General features: G+C 53.0%; 2 long non-coding RNA genes across 3 annotated transcripts in view; both read left to right on the plus strand.

The window, feature by feature from the left end:
• The window catches only part of LOC123384983, a 396,740-nt gene that overhangs the window by 34,367 nt on the left and 337,730 nt on the right, over nt 1–24,643 (plus strand). The gene's annotated exons all lie outside the window — the stretch shown is intronic.
• LOC111560204 lies at nt 3,609–19,640 on the plus strand. 2 transcript variants are annotated; one of them, XR_006596859.1, is made up of 3 exons: nt 3,609–5,888; nt 14,579–14,729; nt 17,151–19,640. It is a non-coding gene; the product is annotated as an uncharacterized LOC111560204 (long non-coding RNA). The 2 variants fall into 2 exon arrangements; XR_002741942.2 differs by lacking the exon at nt 17,151–19,640 and having other exon boundaries at nt 14,579–14,741.

Raw genomic sequence — 24,643 nt, forward strand, 5'->3', positions numbered from 1 at the left:
GGCAAAATATTAACTGCTCAGTGGACTTGGAAAAACTGTGGTTTGCTTTATGTTTAGTGAACTTTCTAATTAGTTTGTCTCTGCCATCTCCAGACTTTCCCTATTATTTAAGGCCTGGTAATGATGTATGTGTATTTTATGAATACATAGGCTTTATTAGAGAATTTTTATCTGATCTCTTTTGTTCCTCTGCAATCATGTTTTAAAAACACCGAAGAGTGGGGGCGCCTGGGTGGCTCAGTCGGTTAAACGTCTGACTACAGCTCGGGTCATGATCTCATGGTTCGTGAGTTTGAGCTCCACATTGGGCTCCAGGCCGTGGAGCCTGCTTCGGATTCTGCTTCGGATTCTGTGTCTCCCTCTCTCTCTCTGCCCCTTCCCTGCTCTCTTTCTCTCTCTCTCTCTCTCTCAGAAAATGAATAAAACACTAAAATTTTTTTTAAAAACACAGAAGAGTGGCTTGTGATCAAACTAAGTTTTCCCATGATTTGAGCCCTGACACATTGTCCTCTCCCCGGAGCCGGTGAAGCCTGATGCCTTCTTTAAATCCTTCCAGAACTTCCCATTGAAGACATGAGCACAGAGACAGGTGTAGACGCAGGTACATGACACGTGTGCGCAGGTACATGACACGTGTGCGCACACGCCTTTTCCCCTGCGTGGCCGGGGCCACACTGCCCCGCATGGTTTGCGCTGGGCAGTGGGCAGGCGTGATCGGCTGGAAGGGCGTCTGTCCGCAGCCCTATCCCTCCTCCTTCCCTCATCCAGCAAGCACGGGCCGGGCATGGCTGGGCATGCTGTGGGCCGTGCGAGCTGCTGGCCTGCAGGCCCAGGAGCTGTCTGCTGCGGGGGAGGCGTGGATCGTAGCATCTCGGACATGTGGGTCCGGGGAGGCCTCCAGGGTGCTCAGCAGTCTGTGCAGGGAGGGGAGATATTGTGAGGTATGGGCCCCGGGCCCCGGCCCGGGTAGAATGTTTGACCACAGCTCAGTGGAGGCTTTAGGTCAGGAAGAAGGGTCACATCATGGGAGGAGCCCCAGGGGGACGGGGTGAAAGGGTGGAGAAGGCGCAGCACTGTGTGCCGTGTGGTGCGTGGCTGGAGCCACACCGCAGCCACGTGAGGGGTCAGGATCTGGTCCCAGAGTAGCTGATGAGCACAGGTGTGTGCGTGTGTGTGTGGGGGGTGGGGGACATGCGTATGTGTGGTGTGTGAATGTGTACACGCATGTGGACATGCGTGTGTGTGTCTGCACACATGCACGCGGACACAAAAGAAAGCTTTCCCGCACACCTCTTAACAAGGTATGGGAGTGTTTAATCAGGCGGCCTGGTTGGGGGAGGGGAGGCGTGGGCTCTGGTGGTGCCCGGTGGGCACTGACCCTGACCTGAGAGGGGGATGAGGAGGGGAGAGTGGGCCGGAGAGCTGGGGTTCTGGCCCTCTGGCTCTTTTCTGCCTTGCTGATCCCCATCTGGTCCCTGGCTGAGCCGCGGGGTCTCCTCCTGGGCCCCAGCTGGTTTCTGGCCCAGGAGCAGCCTCTGGCGCCACCTTTTGGCCGGGTGTGCCAGGACCCCAGAGCTCAGCAATGCGGTTCTGAGAAGCCCTTCCAAACCCAGACGCACTGGATCACTTTCTGGGCTTGCTGCTGCAGAAGAACTTCTGCATTTTCAAGTTCCATTTCAGATAAAACCAATTGTACTCAATTATGCTGTCCTGGGTCCTTTATCTTCTCCACGCTTAATGTGTTTTCTGTGTAGGAGCGGTGGTGTCTCTGCTCGATGGATGTATTCATGTGTAAAGCACTTAATCACTTAATTAAACAATAGGACTCTGGCCGTCAGTGTCTGCCCTGTGCAGGCTGCCAAGATGTGAGGCTAAAGGCTGAGCAACCTCAATCATCCAAGAAATGCATTAATGCTTCCTAATGGGCTCTCTGAACGCCTTCTATTGTCCTGTGTGTGTGTGTGTGTGTGTGTGTGTGTGTGTGTGTTTTCCACTTTGAGACGCTTTACATTTTCTCCCTCTTTTGGAAATTAAACAGTGCATTTGCATGCAATTGCCGATCATGTCTCTGAGGAGGAGCTTCTAGAGGGGAAAGGAGAAGAGTGAAGGCCTCTGTTCTCCCCCGATAATTTAGTCTGTTGTTCAGCCTCTTCCCCCTGGCTGAGACCCCAGGAAACAGGCAGCCAGCTTGCAGATCACCGTTTCTGGTGTTTATAGGGGTGGGCGTCCCTTTTGTCTGCCCAGAATGCCTGGCGGGATGGTCCACCAGGGACTCCCAACTTTTTGAGCTGCTATCATGTTGTTATAAACCTCATCCTCCACGAAGACCTCCCACACAGATGCCTGGGTTCACATCCCATCCCTCCCACTTCTGACCCTCCTGCTTGAACATCCTAAGGAAACACAGCATTTCCCCATCTCCGTAGAGACAGGAGACAGGGAGAGAACCCCAGAGTTGTGGTCTGCAAAGGGCCCCGACATCACATGGTGCAATGCTACTATTTCCCAGATGAGGAAATGAGCTCAGAGAGGTAAAGCAACTTTCCTGGAGTCCTACAGCTCATCAGAGGCTGAAGTGGGTTTGCTGAAGAGTCTGGGAAGGGAAGTAGGGCACCTTCTGAGACAGGACTCAAGTGCCTGGTCAGGACTCAAGTGCCTGGTGGGGACTGGCGGCTAGCTCTGGTCCTAGTTTTGCCAGTGAGCCTCAGCTTCCCACTCCATCAGGTGGGGAAGGTCATAGCAGAGACCTTGGCAGTGGCTTTGGGCTGGAAGTGCGTGGGGACAGCCACAGGAGGGAAGCTGCGTTGGGCCTGTGGCACACGCCGGTGTGGTTCAGGGCCAGCGCCACCTGGGGAGAGGTGGGGGCCTGGGGTGTGGTCTCCGACCTGAGCACTGTGGTCCATCAGCAGAAACACTGGGGGTGAGAGCTTTGCCCATCCACTCGGCTCCTGTGCTGCGTGTGCTACAGGGCCCATGCCTCTCTGGCTCCGGGCAGTGCTCCCAGGAGCCAGGTCAGGGAGTAGGATTCATTTTGTCTGCACGGTCACGGAAATAAGCTCAGAAAGAGCAGGTGATTTGCCTGACGTCAAAGATGGAATCCACCCCAGTGCACTGAGTTCAGAATCCACAGTGTTACCCTGACCTTGTGTTCACTTGCCCAGGACTTTGGTCACCTGGTTGACCCCAGCTGTGTGATCAGGTTTGACTCTCTGGCATTTTTTCCCCAAGCCCCTTCTTAAATTTTAGGAGAAGTTTAACTTCAGTTCTTTGCAGAAAAAACACACTCTTCATGCACGCATCCCTCACTTTACTCTCTTGAAAGTACATTTTCCCGTCGAGGCCATGTGTAAAATAGTAAATACACTGCTTTTGGGAATGTATGAATTTGAAGTGTGTCATCTGAAATATTAAAAAAAATAAGGTTTTTAAAAAAGTTTTTTTAATGTTTATTAATTTTTGAGAGAGAGAGAGAGACAGAACGTGAGGGGGGAGGGGCAGAGAGAGAGGGAGACACAAGATCTGAAGCAGGCTCCAGGAGCCTGTCAGCACGGAGCCTGACGTGGGGCTCGAACCCACGAACCATGGGATCATAACCTGAGCCAATGTTGGATGCTTAACCGGCTGAGCCACCCAGGTGCCCCCCCCCACCTCAAAATAAGTTTTTAATTGTTACGGTTTGAATGGAAAAATGAAGCTGCTACCAAAGGAAATCCACTGAATTTTATAGAAAGGCTTGGATCTGCAAATGAGATCTGTTTATCCCTGTGGGGTCTGTGAAAATCCCGGCTGGCATAGGATGAAGCAGTGATATTCCTTGCTTGCTCCTAGACCCCCAGGGAACACCCACACCACCGTTCCCAGCAGAGACCTGTGAACAGTCAGGCCCTAACACCCAGGTCACCCATGTGAGCCCCGAGTTAGCCTCTTTGTCCTTCTGGGTGGCACTAGCGACTACCACCCCCGGGGAAGTGAGAATTGAGTCACTTCGATCATTTTCTGGGGTTCTGCGGTTCAGATGAGGCACCTCATGAAGAAGGTGACCAGAAGCCTGCCATCGCCTGCCCCACAGTTCCCACACTGTGCACACTTCACACTCCCTGGAGAAAGCCTGGCGCCGTGTGGGTTGATAACGAACCCCACAGCTTGCTGAGAAGGGGGCGTGAGGATCCCCGTTCTGGCTGACTGCGGTGGGGAGGTTATGCGTCTGGTCGATGGCACTAGGTAAATCCCCCCCTTCTCCTATCCTGAACACCAACTGGGCATTCAGATGGGTGTGTGTGTGTGTGTGTGTGTGTGTGTGTGTGTGTGTGTACATGTACCAATGTGTGTATAAATGTCCTTGATCCTCACCCATGTTTGTACCTCTATATCTGTGCACAGACCCTGACTCTGTGTACGTACCACTGCATGTGTCCTTGGATCAGGACCCTGTCCATATACGTACTTGCACGTCTATACTTGGACCAAGACCCTGCGTACCTACCACTGTGTCTATACATGGTTCAAGACCCTATGTACATACCTGTCCATGTGTATGTGGACCCTGTCCGCGTACGTACCTGTACATCTAGATGTGGACCAGGACCCTGTCCATGTATGTACCACTCACTACATGTATATGTGGACCAGGTCCCCATTCGTATATTACCACAACATGTCAATGTGGACCAGGATCCCATCTGTGTATCCCACAGGATCCCACATATTGCCATGTGTATACATGGATCAGGACCCCACTCGTGTACAGACCACTAGATGTATATGTGGACCAAATCCTTGTCCACGTGTGCACCTGTACTGGAACGTGAACCAGGTTCTTGTCTGTATGTGTACAACTTCCGAGCGGTGCTGAGGACATTGAGAGCAAGGAATATTTCTCGAGCACTTCCTGGTATTCCCAGTCATTCCCATTGTCCAGTGGTATCACAGCTCTGGTGCAGGGTTGGGCCTGTAGCTGGATGAGAGAGGTGCCCCGGAGTCCAGAGTCAAAAGAGTACTCTCAGGGTCCTGCAGGCACAGTGTGCGAGCCCAAGAGCGGCCCCTCCCTGAACTTGGCTCCCTGGTGACCAGCCTCTCACTGTTGTCTAGGTGAATCTATGGTGAATCCAGCTCAGAACAAAGAGGATTGTGTACAGCTGAATTTTTAGCTGTAATTGTTAAATTCCACTGCAGAGGCGGTCTGTAAAGTAAGCAATCTGAGCCATTTGGTTTTCAAGAGCCAGAGCATTGAGAGAGAAAGATGTGGGGAAATTCTGCTGACTCGGCTTTGCCCACTAGAGAGGAGAGGCTGGAGAGGCTGAAGGATGCCAAGAACCATAGAGCTCTGGAATAAACGGGTGGCGCAGGGAGAGGTGACTGGAGGGGTCTGGCCAGAGCTTAGGTGAGGGGGTCCAGAAGGTGAGGGCTCATGTGATCAGAGCAGCGTGGGCTGCTGTCCTGGGGAGAAGGTGGTAGAATGCAGCCTCCTGGAGAGGTCGCTCTGGCTCAGCCCTGGGGATGCAGAGAAGGGATGGCAGAGGGAGGGACAGAGGACAGCCTGCCAACCTTGATTCTGGAACCAAGGGTAAGGGGTTGTGCATGTGCCATGTAGGCCACAGACCCAAAGGATTTAGAGTCAGGCTGAGAAGGACCTGTGAGACTTCCACTGACCTCAGGCACAGAAGGCGAGAGCTGTCAGCATGGGGCGTCTGTGGCTAGGGGGGCAGCAGAGGCCAGTGGAAGACCCAGGCCAGCACAGGACTGGCTTTGGACGGCATGGAAGGACGTGAAGATCTCAGAGCCCAGGTCACCTCCTGGAGGAGATAAGCTCCAGTGACCACAGAAGTCTGGGAAGGATCAGGTGGTCTTTAATTGGCAAAATGAAGATTTTTCTGTCTACGGTAACGCAGGTCAGTGTGATCTGTCATTTTCAGTTGTGGAGAAATAGAGTCTGTGCACTTCCACACATCGGGGAAGCCACGCCTGTGATACTTGTTCTGCCTGCTGCCCTTTGCCAGGAGTTTGGGCACATGATTTTATCACCCACTCCATGCCTAACTCCTGTTGGAAATGGAAGGGGCTATCCATGGGGCAATTGGGTGTGTGGATTCCTACTGTTAAACTCACATGTGGTTTCCAGTGGGCCTCAGGTGCAGACCCTTGGTCTGAAGGAATACCAGGAAGTCCCCAGCCTTGGATTTGTTCTCCAGGGAACTTTGCCGGGCAGAGAGTGAGCTCCTGGTGGAGAGAGCAGTGGCTGGGGGAAGGCCCAGGGCGAGGATCAGGATGCCTGGCAGCTGGGGACTGGCATGGGGAAGGCCCCAGGGGCTGCTTAGGGTGATGGAGGGGAGGAGACACATTCCCCAAGGGACTGTGTGGCCCGGGGACCCCTTTCACAGCCCCGAGAACACCAGTACCCATTGAGGCTTGGCATCCATCATGTGTCCATCTGTCCGTTATGCCGCTATGCACAGAATGCTTGCCCAGAATCCCTTCTGGTGCTGAGACTGTGGTACTGCCCCTGGCGTGGACAAGGCACTGGCAGTCATGGCTGTACAAGCCAACCAGCTGGCTTGTGCTGTCCCAGGGTCTACAGGACCCGATGAGGGTCTGTGTGCCTTGCCCAGGAGCTGGGGGCAGGCAGGGGCAACGGTGACTAGGGGCTTTCAGGCCGCTTTTTTTTTTTTTAAACGTTTGTTTATTTTGATAGCGAGTGAGAGCCTGAGCAGGGAAGGGGCAGAGAGAGCGAGAGAGAGAGAGAGCAAGAGAATCCCAAGCAGGCTTTGTGATGTCACTGCAGAGCCTGACATGGGGCTAGAACTCATGAACCATGAGATCATGACCTGAGCTGTAATCAAGAGTTGGACACTTAACTGACTGAGCCACTGAGGTGCCCCAAAAGTAAACTGTTTTTTTTTTTTTTTGAGAGAGAGAGAGAGAGAGAGAGGTAGAGAGAATCACAAGCAGGCTCAGCATGGAGCCCGACAGGGAGCTCAAACCTCAAAAATTGTGAGATCATGACCTGAGCCGAAATCAAGAGTCAGACACTAAACTAACTGAGCCACCAAGGTGCCCCCAGGCCACTTTATAAGTTTGGGGAACCAAAGCACAGTTCTAAGTGTTGGCCCCACTGTGGTCAGGCAGGGAAGGGAGGTGATAAATGTGCATTTCCCTCTGCGAGTTCCAAGGAGAATGGGGCCCTGGTTGGAAGAGCGGGGCCGGGGAGGGCTGTCCCCACGGCACAGGAGCATGCCGGAGCCTGTCACGTACAGAGCAGTTGTTTGCTGGTTTCGTTCTGATCGAAATCCCAGCTTGTCGCCGCGGGTAATTTGGAGACGGTGTGCGTGCAGACGGAGGACAGTGGGCCCGAGACGAGCATGTCTGCTGACGCCTGTGTGTGTAGTGGGTCTCACAGTGTTCGTGTCTGTGTGTGGACATGTCTGTGAACGGCTGTGTCTGTGCTCTCCACTGTATTGTCTTGCTTGTCAGTTAGAAAGTAGATCTTTCACCTGGGGGCTGAAAATCCAAACTTTTACCCTTTGTCCGACAAAGAACTAGGCTGAATTTATTAGGGGAGATTTCGGTTGGTGAGTGGAGGTTAACTACACCAGGTCCCGAGGCCTGATCATCTTTTTTTTTTTTTTTTAATGTTTATTTTTGAGAGACAGAGCATGAGTGGGGGAGGGGCAGAGAGAGAGGGAGACACAGAATCCGAAGCAGCTCCAGGCTCTGAACCGTCAGCACAGAGCCCGACGCGGGGCTCGAACTCACAAACCGCGAGATCACGGCCTGAGCCGAAGCCGGACGCTTAACTGACTGAGCCACCCAGGCGCCCCATGCCTGATCATCTTTTTAAAGTGAGGGATTGAGAAGCAGCTGGCCCTTGAGCATTCCTTCCGGTTCCTCCGATATGTACATCTCACAGTCCCTTGCTGTGGAACGCGTGAGAATGGCATCTGTGGCGTTTCCCAGTGCCTGTCGCTCAGGCTTGCTCTGTGTGGTCACCTGTTCATTCCCCGTGACTTCGTGGTGAGGCAGTGAAGACGTGACCCTACGTGGGCACGCCAGCCACCCCAGAGCAGCCGGGAGACCTCACCAGAGGTGGATGGGGAAAGCAGGGAGAGTCTGGGGAGCCAGGCCCAGGCAGCGAGTCTCCCAGGGGCTCTCGTTGTTAGCGGTGGAGACGACCTCTCTCCCGGATTGTGCATATGCTGTGTGTGTGTGTGTGTTCAGAACTGTACTCCAGACTCCTCAGTTCTGGTCTGGCCCCCAGGACGTGGTGTCTGGAGAACAGGGAGGAAGTTCGGCTTCATTTCACATCCTCAGCTGGCTGTCGGAAGACAGAGCCTTGAACTCAGTGTCCGGGTGAGAGCAGCAGGTGTGACAGCCTTACATCTTCTTACCCCTGGCTTCCCGCTGGAGTCACAGTCATGACCTGTGATGCGGGTGGATCCCATCTGCTTTCCCATTTTTCTCCAACATGAGTTTTCTCAGATTGCCACCAGATGTCAGTAACGTCCCTCTGAAAATAAATGTGCAGCCAACAGGCTGACTCGGGAGAAGGAAGTGGTGACGTCCATCGTCATCCACCTTGGATGAGGCACAGAGAAGGCCCGGCCTGTGTGTCTGCGCCCGGCCCTAGGGGGCCTGATGGGTGAGGGCCCGCCCCTTGGCTGGCCCACCTGCTTGTTCAGGAAGCCACAGTGTTGGGCAAAGGAGAGTTCTGTGAGGTGTGGCCCCACCCTGGTGACACCTGCCACCAGCATCTCGATCTGTTTCTGGAAGCCTGGAGCCCCGTAGGTCTAGAGCTTGTGCTGGCGCATTGAGAGGCGGTGTGGGTCTGCCTGAGGGCCATGGCACTTGTTATTACAACTGAGGAAACCACATGGAGGGACCCCATCACTGTGGCCCTGCGTCGGATGGAGATGCACCGGGAAGGGGGAGGGGATTGATGTTGGCGGAGGAGGCAGATGGGACCCACAGACACAGTGCGGTGTTCTGTTGCTTGGCCTTGGAGTAAGGCACTGACCAACGCTGGACGGTTCTTTACTGCTTACCAGGCACCTCCACACACCTAGCTCCCTCTGCTCCACCAGAAGCATGTTAGTGGTGTTGATTCATCGCCATTTTGATACGACCATATTCAAGGCTTGTGTCCAAATTGGCTACAGGTCAGCTGGCCTGTGTCGGTCCTGGAGTGGGAGCAGCACGCTGGTCAGAGCCATGGTCTAGTGCTCCTAATTGGCCACCTGGGAGGTTTCCTCAATCACCCTTCCGCATCTCTGCCACGGCGGCAGTCATACCCCTGTCATACGGTTTGAGCACTAAGTGGGGTAATGTAATCATTCCAGAAAAGAGTGGCAGTGAGGGAGGAGGAGGATGGGCCGAGCTGCAGTGAGAGCCCGAGAAAGGAGGCGGCTGGCCAGGGGCCCAGAGCCTGCCCGGGGCCACCAGCCCTGCAGACGGCCAGGCGTCTCCGTGGCCCCAGGTCTTGGTGAGCAGATGAGTCTCTCTGGGTGAAGACCCGTTGACAGAGGGGGCCGTATATTGTAGAGAACAGATTCATCGGGCCTGGGTAATCCCGGAGCAGAGGCTCTGGGGAGGGCCAGCAGGAGCCAGGGGTGTGTGTGTGCATGTTTTAGGGGCCTCTGCCCATGTCCTTACATGAGGTCCGCTCCCAGGCCTGGATTCCCCTGGGGAGAATAACTCACGTTTCTTTCCTTTGGTGATGATGGCACATTCCTAGAGACCAGAATAGATCTTCTCTTGCAGTTTTCTGTGACCCTTCCGAGTCTTGCTGGTGGGTCTTTGGTTTCCCAGCCCCAGCTGTGCCCTGAGGTCACCATCCAGACATTCTGTCCGGAGGCAAAGCCCAGGCATTGGTGTTCGAAGGTGCTCCTGGGTGACTGGTGTGCAGCTGGCCCAGACCACATGTGGCAGAGGGGGGACTGTGGCCCTAGAAAGGACAGCAGAAAGCAGCTGGCTGTCAGTCTGTCAAGGCGGTCCTGGGTGCAGGAAAACATTAGCATTTGAGACCAAAGGTGAGCACATTCCGCTGGTGTGCTAGCTCTGGGTCCATCTGTGCCACCTCTTCGTCCTTGGAAAAGTAAAGAAGTACTCAATGACCTGTAGCTTCTAGAATTTTCTCTGACAGCTCCTACTTTCTAATGCAGGGATGATCCATTTGGGATCCCGCAGGGACTAGTGTGTCTCTTCAGCCTCAAATGTGGCTCCTGTAACAAGCCAAGTCTGTTTGCCACTTACTTTCCAGAAAGGGATGCCCATGTGCCAGCAATCAGTTGTTTTAAAGAGAGTTTTTTTCTAGATTCTGATTTAAAAAACAAAACCAAAAAAAACACTCCTTGTCATTTTCTGAAAAACTTCTTTCCTATTCTTTTTTTAATATAAATTAAAAAAATTCTTTTTTAACGTTTATTTATTATTGAGAGAGAGCATGAGCATGGGAAGGAGAGACAGAGAGGGGGAGACGCAGAATCCGAAGCAGGCTTCAGGCTCCGAGCTGTCAGCACAGAGCCCGACCCAGGGCTCGAACTCACAAACCACAAGATCATGACCTGAGCTGAAGTCGGACGCTCAACTGACTGAGCCCCCCAGGTGTCCCTCTTCCCCGTTCTTAACTTAGTTTACGACAAACGCTATTTATCTTCATTATTGAAAACTCAGATTTATTATATAAGGAAAAGTGCAGAAATTAAAATTTGTCTCCAGCAGATCCTGGGCCATCTCTTAAGACTTTTTTCTTTGTTCATAGTATGCTTTTTCCTAATGGTATACTTACCAGTCTTTTAACATTGCAATGATAAAGATTTACAGTAAGAAAAATGAAGCAAGTGGGGCACCTGGGTGGCTCAGTCGGTTAAGCGTCCGACTTTGGCTCAGGTCACAATCTCACAGTTTGTGGGTTCTCGAGCCCCGTGTCGGGCTCTGTGCTGACAGCTCAGAGCCTGGAGCCTGCTTCGGATTCCGTGTCTCCCTCTCTCTGCCCCTCCCCCACTCTCACTGTCTCCCTCTGTCTCAAAAATAAACAAACATTAAAAAAAAATAAAAGAACAATGAAGCAAGTTCTACATGTAGTTTTTCATTTTCCATAAGAAGTAAATGGGAGATTAAAAACACATGGAACCAAACAGTCTGGCAGCTTCTCAAATGATTAAACGTAGAGGGGTGCCTGGGTGGCTCTGTTGGTTAAGCGTCCTACTTCAGCTCAGGTCACGATCTCGCAGTCCGTGAGTTCGAGCCCCGCGTCGGGCTCTGGGCTGATGGCTCAGAGCCTGGAGCCTGCTTCCGATTCTGTGTCTCCCTCTCTCTCTGCCCCTCCCCCGTTCATGCTCTGTCTCTCTCTGTCCCAAAAATAAATAAATGTTAAAAAAAAATGATTAAACGTAGAGTTACCATATGACTCAGCAATTCCACTCTTAGGGATACCCCCAAAAGAGATGAAATACGTGTTCACACTAATACCTGCCTGTGAGTGTTCACAGCAGCATGATTCATGTTGTCAAAAGGCAAGAACAATCCCAGGGTCCACCAGTCTGATGAATGGATAGACATCTCCACACGATGGAATATTACTCAGCCGTGAGAATGAATGAGGCCCTGACAAGGCTCCAATGTGGATGAGCCCAGAGAACATTACACTAAGTGGAAGAATCAAGTCACAAAAGACCACATATACAATTCTATTTCTATAAAATTTCCAGAAGAGGGAGATGTATAGCGATAAAATGTAAATTGGTGATTGCTTAGGGTGTGGCGGGGGGGCAGATGGGGATAGAAGGTGGTAAGCTAAATAAAGTGTAAGAAGTTTTCCTTGTGATGATAAAATAGTCTAAAATAGGCCCTGGTGATGTTTGCACATATCTGTGAACGTGTTAGAAACCTTCGAATTGTACAATTTGAGCGCATTACGCAGTAGGCGAATTATATCTTAATAAAGCTGCTACAAAAATATGGAACAACAGACTGGAGAGCCTGGGGGGTCTTTGACACCCTCTCGTTGAGAACCCCTGTTTCTGACCAGACAGCAGATCCGGTGGCCTGCACACTCCCCTTGACGAAACACAAGAAATGATGTGTGAGATATGGTAACGTGCATAAATTCAAAAAAGAAAGTGGGAGAAATCCCAGAGGGCACAGACACAAGGAAGGAACTGGAGATCAGAATGGTCTGAACTAGTGGCAGCCCTGGATGTAGTGGGGTCGGGCGGGCTGTCACCACTGGTCTCGTTGAGTTCTGTATCTTAACGCATCCACGAGACAGGAGGCTGGCCTGTGTGACGTGGAATGTTGGATGTAATGTGACTTTTCCCATACATGTGAAGCCAGGACCCTTGCCAAGAGCTCCATTCTTGGTAAAATGGTATTCTAGAAAGCACCCCCTGCCCCAGCCCTGTACTAGATGGGAAGGAAACTGGGCCAGTGGCGGGAAGCGATGTGAGTGTGCAACAGGCGCTTGTCCCAGGCTGGACACGGCCTCCAGTGCTGCTCCGTGTTCCTGGGGCTCGAGATACGGGTCCCAAGCCTGTAGCGGCACCTTCAAACATCTGTGCTGTGGCCCCTCAGGGACTCCTTGAGTGATGCACCGAGAAGCTGCAGAGAAACCTCCAAGGGGCGCCCCAGGTTACTTCTCATCACGGCTTCCTGAAATGAGGCGGATATGCCCTCCACCCACCGGAGAGGGAGCTCCTCTGTTAGCAAGTGAAGGGCTCTCTGTAGGGTTTGGAAAAGTGACCCATCACGTTTATGGAGTTTGAGCAAAACAGTGCAGTGATGTGAGAGGACACTGCTTAATCTCAAACGTGGAGAAAATGCTGGGGACACGTTTCATTCCATATCCACCGGCCACCTCCGCTCCTTGCTGTGGCACCTTTCTCCCGTCTCGAGTCTCAGTGCTGCTCCCCGGTCACTTCCTGCTATTTTACACCAGCGTCCCCGGCTCCCGCTCCCTGCCCCGCCTTTTACAGCATCGCTGTGGGGACTCCACCGTGAGGGTGCGGTCTTCTCTGCACGCTTTGGGGTCAGATGGCATCAACGGAGATCGCTGCAGAAGCAGGGCCGCTCCGGGGACAGGGCACTTGGGCTCTGATGTGCACCTGGTGATGGGGTCTGCACACGCCACTGTCAGAGGTCAGGGCCAGGAGGGGCCCCTGTGGCACAGCTGAGCAAACACACACCAGTAACGTTGCTGGCACTGAACGTCCCGGGAGGAAGTGGGGTAAATATGATGGCCACACAATCATGTAGGATTACTCTTCTGCCTGCCTGCTGGGACCTGGAAACACCGTCAGGTCACTTTCAGCTGGTGTGGGTAGACTTGTGGGCAGACGTGTACCTGGGTCAGCGTGGCCGTGGTGGGAATGGGAAGCCATGAATTCCGCTTTGTTGGTGGTGTTGGCGTGGCTGTTAGAGCCTCAAGTAGTGAGGATGAGGGAGACTTTCCAAGTGAGCCCCCCACCCTCACTTACACCAGAGGCCCTTCCTGGTGTCGAGTAGGGGCGTGTGTGTCTGCCTCCGCTTGCCACGGGCGTATCAGCGTGGCTTCAGTGCCACGTGCAGGGCCGTTGTATGTTTTTGCTTTTTTTTTTTTTTAGATGTGGGGGAACTTAGGTGCCATAAAAGATTATAAACCCAGGCTTCCTTTCTAAACATTTGGAATATCTTTCCGAAACGTCCTGCAGTGCACCTCCATCATTTTGTTGGGGTCAAGCAAATGTTATCATAGGACACTCTAAATATCTTAATTGTCAGAAATCTTTAACATCGCTTGCGTCGCCTGGGAGAGCTTGGCGGGAGCCCGCTGGTCACAATGGGAGCCTAACTCATGGCAGTGGCTGTGCGGGCGCTGTTCCCACAGGAGGGACGGGAGCCACCCCACTGCTCAGGGAGACCTTGGGCAAGTCTCCTAACACGCACAGACCCGGTTTCCTGAGAGGAACAGACGGTGGTTTAGATCAGCTGTGGTTAAGAGGTCACACTTTTCCAGGTTTCAGGGAACGTGTGCACATCTTGCTGGGCCCCTGCCTGTGTGTTCTCACCATGAAACATGTCTCCGTGGTGGTCTTCCCACGCTTACCTTCCAGACCACAGACCAGTTGTGTGGGGTGTTCTCTGGCCCTGTCACTACAAGTCCCTGTACTCCGCTAAGGATCTCCACCAGGAGGCTCCCGTTTGAGGAGTCAAGTAAGCAGCAGTCGTGGGCTTTGATGGTGCAGGCGTGGGGCAGGGATGAAGCCTTCTTGGTCCCAGCGATTGCTGGTCTTGGGTTCTAGAACACAAGACAGATTGGGGTCCAGTATGTCTGATTTGCCAAGGGGTCTCCCAAGAACCAGCCTCTCTCTCCCTCTGCCGGGGTGAACATTGTTGCTGAGCCAAGGAGATTAACAGAGGTGCCAAAGAAGGTGCATGTACAGGGCGTCAGGGGCTGATGATGGTGAGTCGTCACTGTCACCGTCCTTGCGCTCCCCGGGCGATCCCTGCATGATCTCTGCTCCTTGGCCGCGTTGAAAGCCTCCGTTTGTCCTGCTCGCCATGAGGAACTCAAGCAAATCTTATTTTTTCCTTTCGTTTTCTTGCCTTCCAGTTGTGCTTGGAGAAGAAAACCATACAGTCAGCTGTTTCTCTTGTTCCTGGCCGGCATCCAGCCTGTGAGAGCTCCACCTGCTGTCCCTGGGGATGCCAGGTTCCCCTCTGGCTCTTTGTTTCGTTCACCCTCCTGCTGACAAAGACCTGAGGTGCTTTAGGGACACCATTTGCGTTTTCATGTTCTCTTTCAGCCGATTGTGGTGTAAGTGGTCGCGTGTCTTCCCTGGTCTCGGCAGCAGGTGGGATGGGTCTCGGTGGCCCCGGTGTCAGCCAGGCTGTGGGACGGGAGCCGAGGCTCCCGTGGTCGGCCTTTCTCTCAACGGCGTTAAGAGCTCTGGCATGATGATTTAGGGGACACCCACCAGCTTTGCCGTGATCCAACCTGCGGACTTATCCGCGCCCACGTGGTGCCGGTGCAGTGGTGGGGTGACCCGTGCCCATCTACCCTCTGGAGTCCAAGAAGGGGGAGGACGTGTGGGCCTCGCGGAGACGAGTGTGAGCATGCAGCTCCTTGCACACCGGGCTGCGGTGCTCGGCCCAGAGGGTGGCAGGTGTGTGCTCGGTGGCCAGGAGCGTGGCCTCCATGCTCGGTGTGCTGCAGAAGGGATTCAAAGCGTGACGCCGTGGACACGGCTGAGCGAGGTGGAAGAGAGCCAGCTTGCTGCTCAGGTGGTGTTTCCCGTCGAATGGTGTCCCCCAGAAGACGGTGACCTGACTTGGAAATAGGCTCTCTGTAGCTGATCGAGGCAGGATGAGGGCATCAGGATAGGCCTAGTCCAGTGAGACTGGTGTCCTTATAAAATGAGGAAGTTTGGGCATAGGGACAGACATGACAGAGGAGAGAGTGGGAGTGCCCGAGGCCACCAGTTGCTGGGGGAGAGGCAGACCCAGAAAGAACCAGCCCCCCCGCCGATATTGGACTTCTGGCCTCCAGAACTGTGGGAGAATAAATTCTACTGGGTAAGCTGCCCCATCCGTGGGCCACTAGCCAGGGGACACTGATACCTTTTGTGTGAGTGCTACTGTAGCTGCTCTCAGGCCTCCAGACAGGTGCCTCGTCTGATACTCAGACAGGTGCGGCCCAAGGACGTGATGGGAACTTGCTCTGCAGCTTGCGCTCCGTGCAGTGTGACAGCAGAGGCCTCCGAGGACAACTTCCCATGTCTAGATGCAAAGTGTGGCAAAGTGTGGCACATAGTAGGAGCTCAGCTGGGAAAGCGCCAACGATTCACACAGAAGTTGGCCACTTGAGGGCAACGTGTCACTGGCGAGAACATTGTTAGTGAGACGTTTTGTGTTCTTTTCCCCAGAAGTCTTCAAAGTCTGGTGTGTTTTACCTCTTTTACTCGCCCGTTCATGAGCCCTGGTGCTGGTGGCTACCAGACTCTAGAGTTCAGATCCTCACCTAACTGCTAAATGTCTTCGGTGATTCGATGAGCCTGAAGCCCCGTGGTGATGAGATAACCGTCCGCTCCCTTCTGTGTTACAGAAGGGGGAGACAGCCGCCCTCTCCACCCCATGAGAGGTCAACGGGCGTGACTTTTGTATGGACCCTGTGACACACATCTAGTGGATGTTCTGTGGCAGGCACTGTGGTGGCCACAAGAAGTAAACCTGGTCCCTACTCCAGGATTTTAGGGTTTAGTTGAGAAGGTGATAAAAGCTACGGGGCTTAAAGAAGGAAGGGATTACTTTTGCCCCCAAATCTGGAGGGGTGTGTGGGAAAGTACAAGACAACGAAGACTGAAGTGCAGTGTCTTGTGGGGCCCACCTGGAGGAGCTGGCCACCACCCGATGTCACGGTCCCCTTTTTGGCTTTTAAGAACAGAGGCCCGGGCCATACTGCCGTACGGGTCTGGGGGAGCCAGCTGTTGGGGAGACACCCTGTTCTGTCTAAACTCAAGGCCAGGAAGAGCGGTGATCAAAGCCAGGCCTATGGCCGCCTCCCGCCTCTGTGCCCAGGAGTGACTGCCCGGAATGTGGAAGGCACTCAGACATCTGCCGGGTGGACCGCTCACGTACGATACCTGCTGTGTACAAACGGAAGCGCAGCCTCCCGCCTTGCCGGGACTGCCTCCCTGCGCTACAGCAGCTGAGGCGGAAGGCCTGTCTCTCTCAGCTGCTCGCTAGCTCGGTCCAGCTTCACGCGTGTACAGATCCGGGACTTGCTCACCGTGGCTTCGGCTGATGGGCACTACCTCCCTTCTCGTTCCCTGGAGATGCCGGGAATTCTCAGTCCCCAGGCACGCCTGTTGTTGTGTTGAGATTCTGCTCTGCCCTGACCTGGCCAGTGCCGCCCACTGGCGCATGAGGCATCTTTGTTGCCCTGGAGGGTGTCCCCCCACCTTCCGGGCCACACTGCTGAGTGGGTGGCATCCTGGTGGAGCTGAAGGTCTGGTCACAGCTCCAGAGTGGAGCCACAAGTCGTCCGGCAGGACCAATGAGCTATCATTCTGTGGGGTCACCACCTGCCTTTGTACATGCTATAGCTTTTTACGTGGCCTAGTGACAAGTGACAGTGAGCTTACTGATTGAATTCTGAATTCCGTTTTCTAAATCCAAATTTTCAGGATCCCATGTTGAGAGGCACAGAGCACGTATATTGCCGTTCAGCACTTCCTGTTTTCGAAGCCAGTGGGGAAGCGTGGAGGAGTGTTCCCAGGGCTCTGCCTCCAGAACCCAAATCCAGCAGACACAGGGAGACACTCCTCCCTGGGGAGTGTCTGTCACCTGTGGGGGTGACCGTGGCCTGAAGGACACGCTGAGGTGACGTGATCTGTGCACACAGTCGCTTTCCTGTCTTAGTGTTTCTGAGGACCTGCTGTGCACTTGGGTGTACCTGCCATGTGACTGTGTTACCACTTACCTCCTTTTGTAAATCAGATCATAAATTCACTTTGAGAATTTATCATTTATAAAAGGAACCAGTAGTAATTCTTTTTGTGTAATGAATACTCTTCTCCTAATGATCTGATTTCAAAGTTTACATTTTTTAACAGGTTGGGTATTCGTTTCAGTGTCGACTCTTCCCCAAGACCTATGGACATTCTAACAAAAGGCGTTATTTTCAGAATCTAAACATAAATACATAATAACGCTATGACTTGAAGCAGCATGAACAATGGAGGTAGGAAGTGAAGCAGGCTTTCACAGAAACATGAACTCATTTTCATGGCTCCCAGTATTTCTCATTACAAGTTAAACTATTTAAAATGATGGCTTAATAGGCACCACCTGAGATGTGGGCGGGATAATGAGTGTGAGATGCTGAACTACTGCGTTTCCTGACTTCTTTGTGCGGAAATTAGTAAATGCACCGTCCTAGGAAAAATGGCTTTGCGAGTCTCATTTTCATTTTTCCTGTGCCCTCCGCCCAAGTGCTAGATGGGGGAGAGATGCATTCTTAGGAGTCATGTTTTGGAGTAGCTATGGTGGGCTTCAGGGTGAAGTCTGCACTGACCGAGGGTGTGGCCTAGGTGTGTGTGTGTATGTGTGTGTGTGTATGTGTGTAGGTATGTATACATATAAGTGTGTGTATATATATATATGTATATGTACATGTGTATACGTATATATGTGTATGTGTATATATAGAAATATGGATGGATGACCCCGAGGGTGTGGCCTGGGGGGTGTGGGTGACCCCGAGGGCATGGTCTGGGGGGTTGTGGATGACCCCCAAGGCATGGTGGCCTGAGGGTGTGGGCGATCCCAAGGTGAATACAAGCCTGAGGGAAGATGTCTGGGCCTAGCATCCACCTGCGGGGACTGGATGGCACAGAGGAGGAGCTTGTAATCCACCATGAGGTGTAGACGTGGCGGAAGGCTGACTTGGGATGATCACGGGCGTGGGGACGGCCTGGGCACCGTGGGAAGCAGAATCGGCAAGAGAAGGGGCGCCTGCTCCCAGACTGCCCGCTGGGAAGGCTACTCCGAGGTTGGGGGTGCGTCTTAGGGTGACTCGGGTTTACAGAACAGCAGAGCCCTGTTTGCATAGGAGAGTGTAGCCACAGGATTACAAAGTGCCCACTACTTTTATTTGATTGGCCACCGAGTTTTCTTAAAGAAAAATTGTCCCGGCTCTGACCTCCCTCATCCATGTCCTAAGGGCCTTTTTCTGGAACCGCTGAAGTGGCTTTCCGGGTCTGCTTGCTTCTGTGTGGTCACTGGGGGCCTTCCCCACTCAGGCTGCAGTGGTGGTTCACACCCTGGAGACTCTGGGCAGCGTCAGCTTCCAGAAACTGCCCCTCTGCTCTCCCGTCATGTGAACGCCCAGCGTCGTGCTCTGGCTTCCTCACTGGCCGCAGGCCTGCCGTGCCCACTAGGGCCTTTTGGCCTGTCTCGGTCCGTCAGAATCTCTACCCATCCTACTGGCGACCCAGCTGAAGGCCCAGCTTGGCTCAGACGGCTTCCTGTTTCTACGGTGGCGTCACCCGTGGCTGTGGGGCCAGAGCCCATGTCTGCAGCCTGTCTCTGCCACTTATTTGTGGTGGATGCCTGGCCCGTGGAAGACTGGCTCTTCGTCAGGGAGAGAGGGCACTCACAGCTGTCAGGGGACTCTGGCAATCATTTAGTGGCTCAAACCTGTGGAGCACCGACCCGTGTGCCAGGCACCCGCCCAGATGCTGGGGATGCCACAATGAACAAATGGAATATAATCGTGACACGGTAATGAAACTTCTCTGACGTGTTCGTTCCTATTTCATTATAGCTCCTCTTCCCACACCCATGGGGCCTGACTGGGGGACAGCACCCCTAAGGCTGTCAGCCGGGGAGTGCAGGCTGTGCTCTGCATTCATGCAAGACGATTTTACGGGTAAAGGCAGCGTCTCAAGGAGCTATCCCATATCACTAGCCCTGCTCTGGATCGCACTGATTTCGTTAGAGGTGGGTCATGCGAGAGCGGGAAGACAGTGGGGTCATGATGTACATGGGCAGCCCCATGTTTTCCCGCATCAGGATTTCTTTAGCGACAGCAAAACCCAGGTGCCAGCTGACCTGTTTTTTTTTTAATGCTTATTTTTGAGAGAGAAAGCGAGACAGTGTGCGTAGTAGAAGGGCAGAGAGAGAGGGAGACACAGAATCCAAAGCAGGCTCCAGACTCTGAGCTGTCAGCGCAGGGCCCGATGCAGGGCTCAAAACCATGAACCGCGAGATGCTGACCTGAGCCAAAGTCAGATGCTCAACCGACTGAACCACCCAGGTGCTCCAACTGACCTGGTTTTTAAACACAGTATGGTACTTAGTAAAAGGATTGTTACTGGAGTATAATATTGGGTGGGACCTGGGATATGGTGGCAGGCATAGCACTCTTACATGCATGGGATAAAAATCAAGTGTATTAAAGTAAGAAATTAGGGAAACAAATTCTCATTGCATGTTTGTCTACTTATATTTAGTAGTACTTGTTTTTAAGCCTTCTGTAAAACAAAAAATTTGAAAGAAATGTCAATATATACGTTACTCCCTTCCTTCTCTCCTCCCTCCCTCCCTCCCTCCCTCCCTCCCTTCCTCCCTTCCTTCCTTCCTTCCTTCCTTCTTGCTATAGGAGGAAATGCAACTTTTTTTTAACTTCTTGGATTCTGTGTGCCTGACTCTTCAAACTTTGCATTAATATACATTTTTCTTTATATTTAATTTCTCTGACAGCCAAATTACATGCCCTTAATTGAATTAACACAAATTAGATCTGAAAGGAATTGAGGAACAAAAATTTGGGATGTTTCTTGAAAGCTTTCTTATTGCTTGAAGCTCTCTGAAAAAAAATCTCTCTTCCTTAGGAACGACACCAATTAAAGACATATTAGAGTTAATACTGGTAACGTCTTTCCATAGCGGGGGTGATTCATAACTGCTTCTGATCCTGTTATTTCAAAACTCAAATGTCAAGCATCTAAAAGCAAGGTGGGCTTCAGGGAGGAGCCTATGCCCTCCCACGTGAGCCTCTGGTGATCTGGGAGTCGGCCAGTCCTTCAGATCTACCAAGGAGCTTTACATGACAACACACATCAGGAGAGGGTGCGGGAACCATAAAATCAGGGATTCTCAGGGGTGGAAAGATCTTCGAGGATGCTGGGTTCAAATCCACCCCCCCTCCCAGCCCCTGGCCTGCATTGTTCATCCTGTGTGCTCATGGCTGGTTGAACATCTCCGCTGGGTGTTCCCTTGACCTGCTGAGAGCCCAGGCCGCCTCTGACAGCTGGACCCGGGGGAAAACAATTCCTTGGATTGAAGCAGGTCTCTACCTCCCTGTGGCCTGGCCTGTTGGTCCCCGCCCCACCCCAGAAAGTCCAGGTCCCATCCCCACATTTGTAGGCTTCAAGGTTTGAAGGCAGCCACTCCTTTGTTGCCCTTGTCCCTGAGTTGGGGCTCCTGCCCCTTTACCAGTCTGTCTCATTGTCTAATCAGGAGATGCTGTGAGTTTTGGAAGGTGCTGGTCCCCGTGTGGAGTCATCAAACCAGCAGTGTTGGCACCCTGGAACTTATTAGAGCTGCAAACTGTCTAGCTCTCAGCAGACCTACTGAATCTGAAACCAGGGGCTGGGGTGGCCTCAGCGGTCTGTGTTTTAACAGGCTTTCTAGATAATTCTGATGCCTCCTGAAGCTTGAGCACCACTGGTCTTGTTTCCTAACTGGTCTGATGCAAACGCATCACATGTGGCTCCAAGTTCTGTCCTTCTCTGTATGTGGGGTGGGGACTCAGAGGCCCTGTCTCTGGCCTGCAGGGGTGCCTTCTTACTCTGGATGCTGGAGGGTTGTTCCCTTGCACTCAGTGTTGAGATGCGTGGCAGGCGGGGGCCCTCCTTAGGGCCCGTGGGCTTCTGTTGACAGTGCCTCCTAGGCCAGACACTCCTGAGTGTGTCTTCCTCCAGGCACGGGGGTGGTGACCGTCCTGTGCTCTGCCGGCTGGTTGCACCCTCTTTCGTTCTCCACCTCCTCCTGCCAGCAGTGACCCACAGGGGCCCCGCGTGGGCTTCCAGAATCAGGGAGCACCCCGGGCATCTCTTGCCATAGGGCCCACGTGGCAAGAGAGGAAGCCCATCTGTCCTCCGTTAAATGTTGAGGGAAGAGGCGGTACGGTCTCCCACCTTCTCACGGGCGTTTCTGAGCTGTCGTGGCAGCTGAACGGCTCCTGTGGACGTGTGTGTGGCCGAGTCGGCCGGCAGCCGGGGATGGTTGTGTGAGACCCAGGTGGCAGTGGGGCCCGCCCTAGCGGAAGGACGAGTGCTAAGGCGGCACCAGTCCCTGGACAGCGTATCGAGGAAATCAGGAACAAAGTGCAGCAACAGGACGGCTCCCTGGGGAGAGCCTGTGCATGGTGTGCACAGGTCATCCACTGCTCATCTCAGAGGGGACGTCCCACCAGGCTTCCTGCTACAGAGGGCCACCTGCAGGCACGTCACCGTGACGCCTTCCTTTGTGAAGTTGGAATTCCCGTTTGGCTCCAATCAAAAGTCAGTTCTCCATTTTTATGTTTTTGGAGGAGGCAAGGATTGAGTGGAGTCAGCGTCTTGCAGGGTCTAAGCCAGCGTGCTGCATTGCAAGGATGAAGGGGAGAAAGCTTGAAGATGCGGGGTTTCGGGGTGGGGGTGGGGAGAAGACTGGGCTACATGCTGGTGCGCACTGTACCTGATGCCCCTGGTGCTGGGCCGGAGGAGGGGCAGAGATTTGCATCCTCATGTGGGTGTGACGGGCGGGGCCCTGCAGTTCCCCAAATGGAGGTTTGACAGGTAATTCCTACAAAACGATTTATAAATAAGGGAGTCCAAGTCTCTGACAAAGGAGAAAATACAATTTCTCTTTTCTTCCTGTTGTTCTCTAGAGGGCACGTTGGGTAAGTGGTCTTTTTATGCATCAAAAGGTAGTGAAGCAAGCAGTTGGATGTTCACCGTCAGCCAACTTCTAGGCGGGCCATTGGCCTGCGGAATCATCTTACCTGATGCACAGTAAGACGACAAAACTGGAACCATGGAACCACTGGCTGTCTTCATATGGTGGCCAATCTCTGTAACAGGTGCCTGGGAACATACCTGCCAGACTACCTGAGAGGTTCCGTTGGATTCTCATCTGCAAAAACATGTTGCCTGAAATGTGGGGATGGCTCCGCCCTCACAGCTTGCCGGATGGTCTGGGTCTGATGTGGCCGTCCTGCCTGCTCCCCTCCCAGGGCGGTGCCACAAGGCCACGGAGCCTCCTCTCACCTTGCTGCTGGGGGGAGCAGACCGCCTCTTCAGGTGTATCTTCGGGGAAGCTTCTCCCACCGCCCTCTCGCTTCCCTCATGCCACACACCATTCATCTGTCCCTTGTCACCGCCCCCTGGGAGTTTGGTGGACGGTGCAGTCACGTTGGACTGTGTGACCTGACCTGTCTCCCAGAGCATCATCAGCGCCTCCGAGGATGAGGGCTAAACATGTGGCCTGCACGCAGAGCCTGGCACATGGCCAGTACCCACAGAAAGAGTGAGAACCGGGGCCGATGGGCATCATTTCCCTGCTGCCGGGAGAGCCAGACCTGGGGACGTCACATTGAGTTACTCCCCTGCTTTCACTGGGCAGCCGAAGGATGGCTTTTTCCAAAGTCTCTGCTGTATAAATACAGAGGGGTCTGGCCGTGCCCTCCACCCCGCGTTCTCCGAGAGCGGGCCGTGGGAAGGGAGCAGCCCTCCTCCTATGGGAGAGCCTGGCTCCAGGCGCTGGAGCAGGCAGCAGAGAAGCGGCAGGAGCCTCGGCAGGACCGCCATGTGGGGTGATTTTTCATGGGTCCAAGGGACTGTCAGAATCCCTGGTCCTGAGAGAGTGTCTTTCTCACTGTCACGGGTGAGATAAACTCTCCCAAATGTGGCCACGGCCAAGCTGCCAATTCCACATTTGCATTTAGTAGTTTAGTTACAAATGAAACACGTTGCCAGAATGCTTTATTTTGGTTTGGGAAGGTAAATTGTAGTAATTATTTTGGGACACAGAAATGCATACTTAAACTTGAAGACAAATCACGGTGCCAGAGCTCGAATCTGTCACTCAGGGATGACTTTGCTTGCGGGCACTGCACCGAAGGATGGGTATTTGCAAACTGTACTGACTCTCTTAATGATGAACCTGCCCATGCACGCCTGGGGGGCTCGGTCGGTTGGGCGTCTGACTTCGGCTCAGGTTATGATCTCGCGGTTTGTGGGTTCAAGCCCCACGTCGGACTCTGTGCTGTCAGCACAGAGCCCGCCTCGGATCCTATCTCCCTCTCTCTCTGCCCCCCCCCCAGCTTGTGCACTTGCCCTCTCTCTCAAAGATAAATGAACGTTAAAAAAAATTAAAATGAAAAAAAGTGAACATGCTGACATATAGCAGCTTATCGTTGACAGGACGTTTTTCAGGAGTGTCCAAGGGATGGTGGGGGGACTTTCACACATAGTAATTAAATGTGAGAAAACCCCAGAAGGTCCTGCGGGTCTTTTCTAGGGATGTGACCGAGTGTTACCAAGTGTGCACCAGATGAAATGCAGGCTGTGTGATGGCTCCACGTTCACCCCGACAGTCGATACTGGGACAAAGGGCCCCGAGCTGGGCTTTGTCTGGTTACTGTTCAATAAAAGTGCTTTGCTCAGAGAAGAAAGTGCAGCTCCCAGTTTTGAGGGCTTGATATATGTAGATACTAAAGTCCTCATCAAAACTCCGTGCACACCGTCTCTGTTGAAGAGGCGGGTGAGGTAATTGGAAAGCCTTGGCCGGGGTCCGTTGTGCCGTGGTGCCATAAATCTCAAGGGGGTGACGGGCGTACAATGGTCACACTCTTTCACTATCAGGGTGGCCCGTGTCTGAACTATTTATTAACTGAAACGTGAATGGGCGAATGAAGGGCCAATTTATATGTTACACAGGGAGATGTATTACGACTGCCTTAAACATTGATTTCCTTCCTCGGTGTATTCTTGGTTGGGATATAGACGCAGAGGAGGGCAATAATGGGGGGTGTCCTTATCAGATGTTGGATATTTCCCCAGACTGTCTGCAACCATTAACCTTCATATTATCTGACTTTAGTGATTAGTACAAGGCACGTAAAACCGTA

Source organism: Felis catus, chromosome A1 (genome assembly GCF_018350175.1).
Source record: "Felis catus isolate Fca126 chromosome A1, F.catus_Fca126_mat1.0, whole genome shotgun sequence".
In the NCBI taxonomy this organism is placed as follows: domain Eukaryota; kingdom Metazoa; phylum Chordata; class Mammalia; order Carnivora; family Felidae; genus Felis; species Felis catus.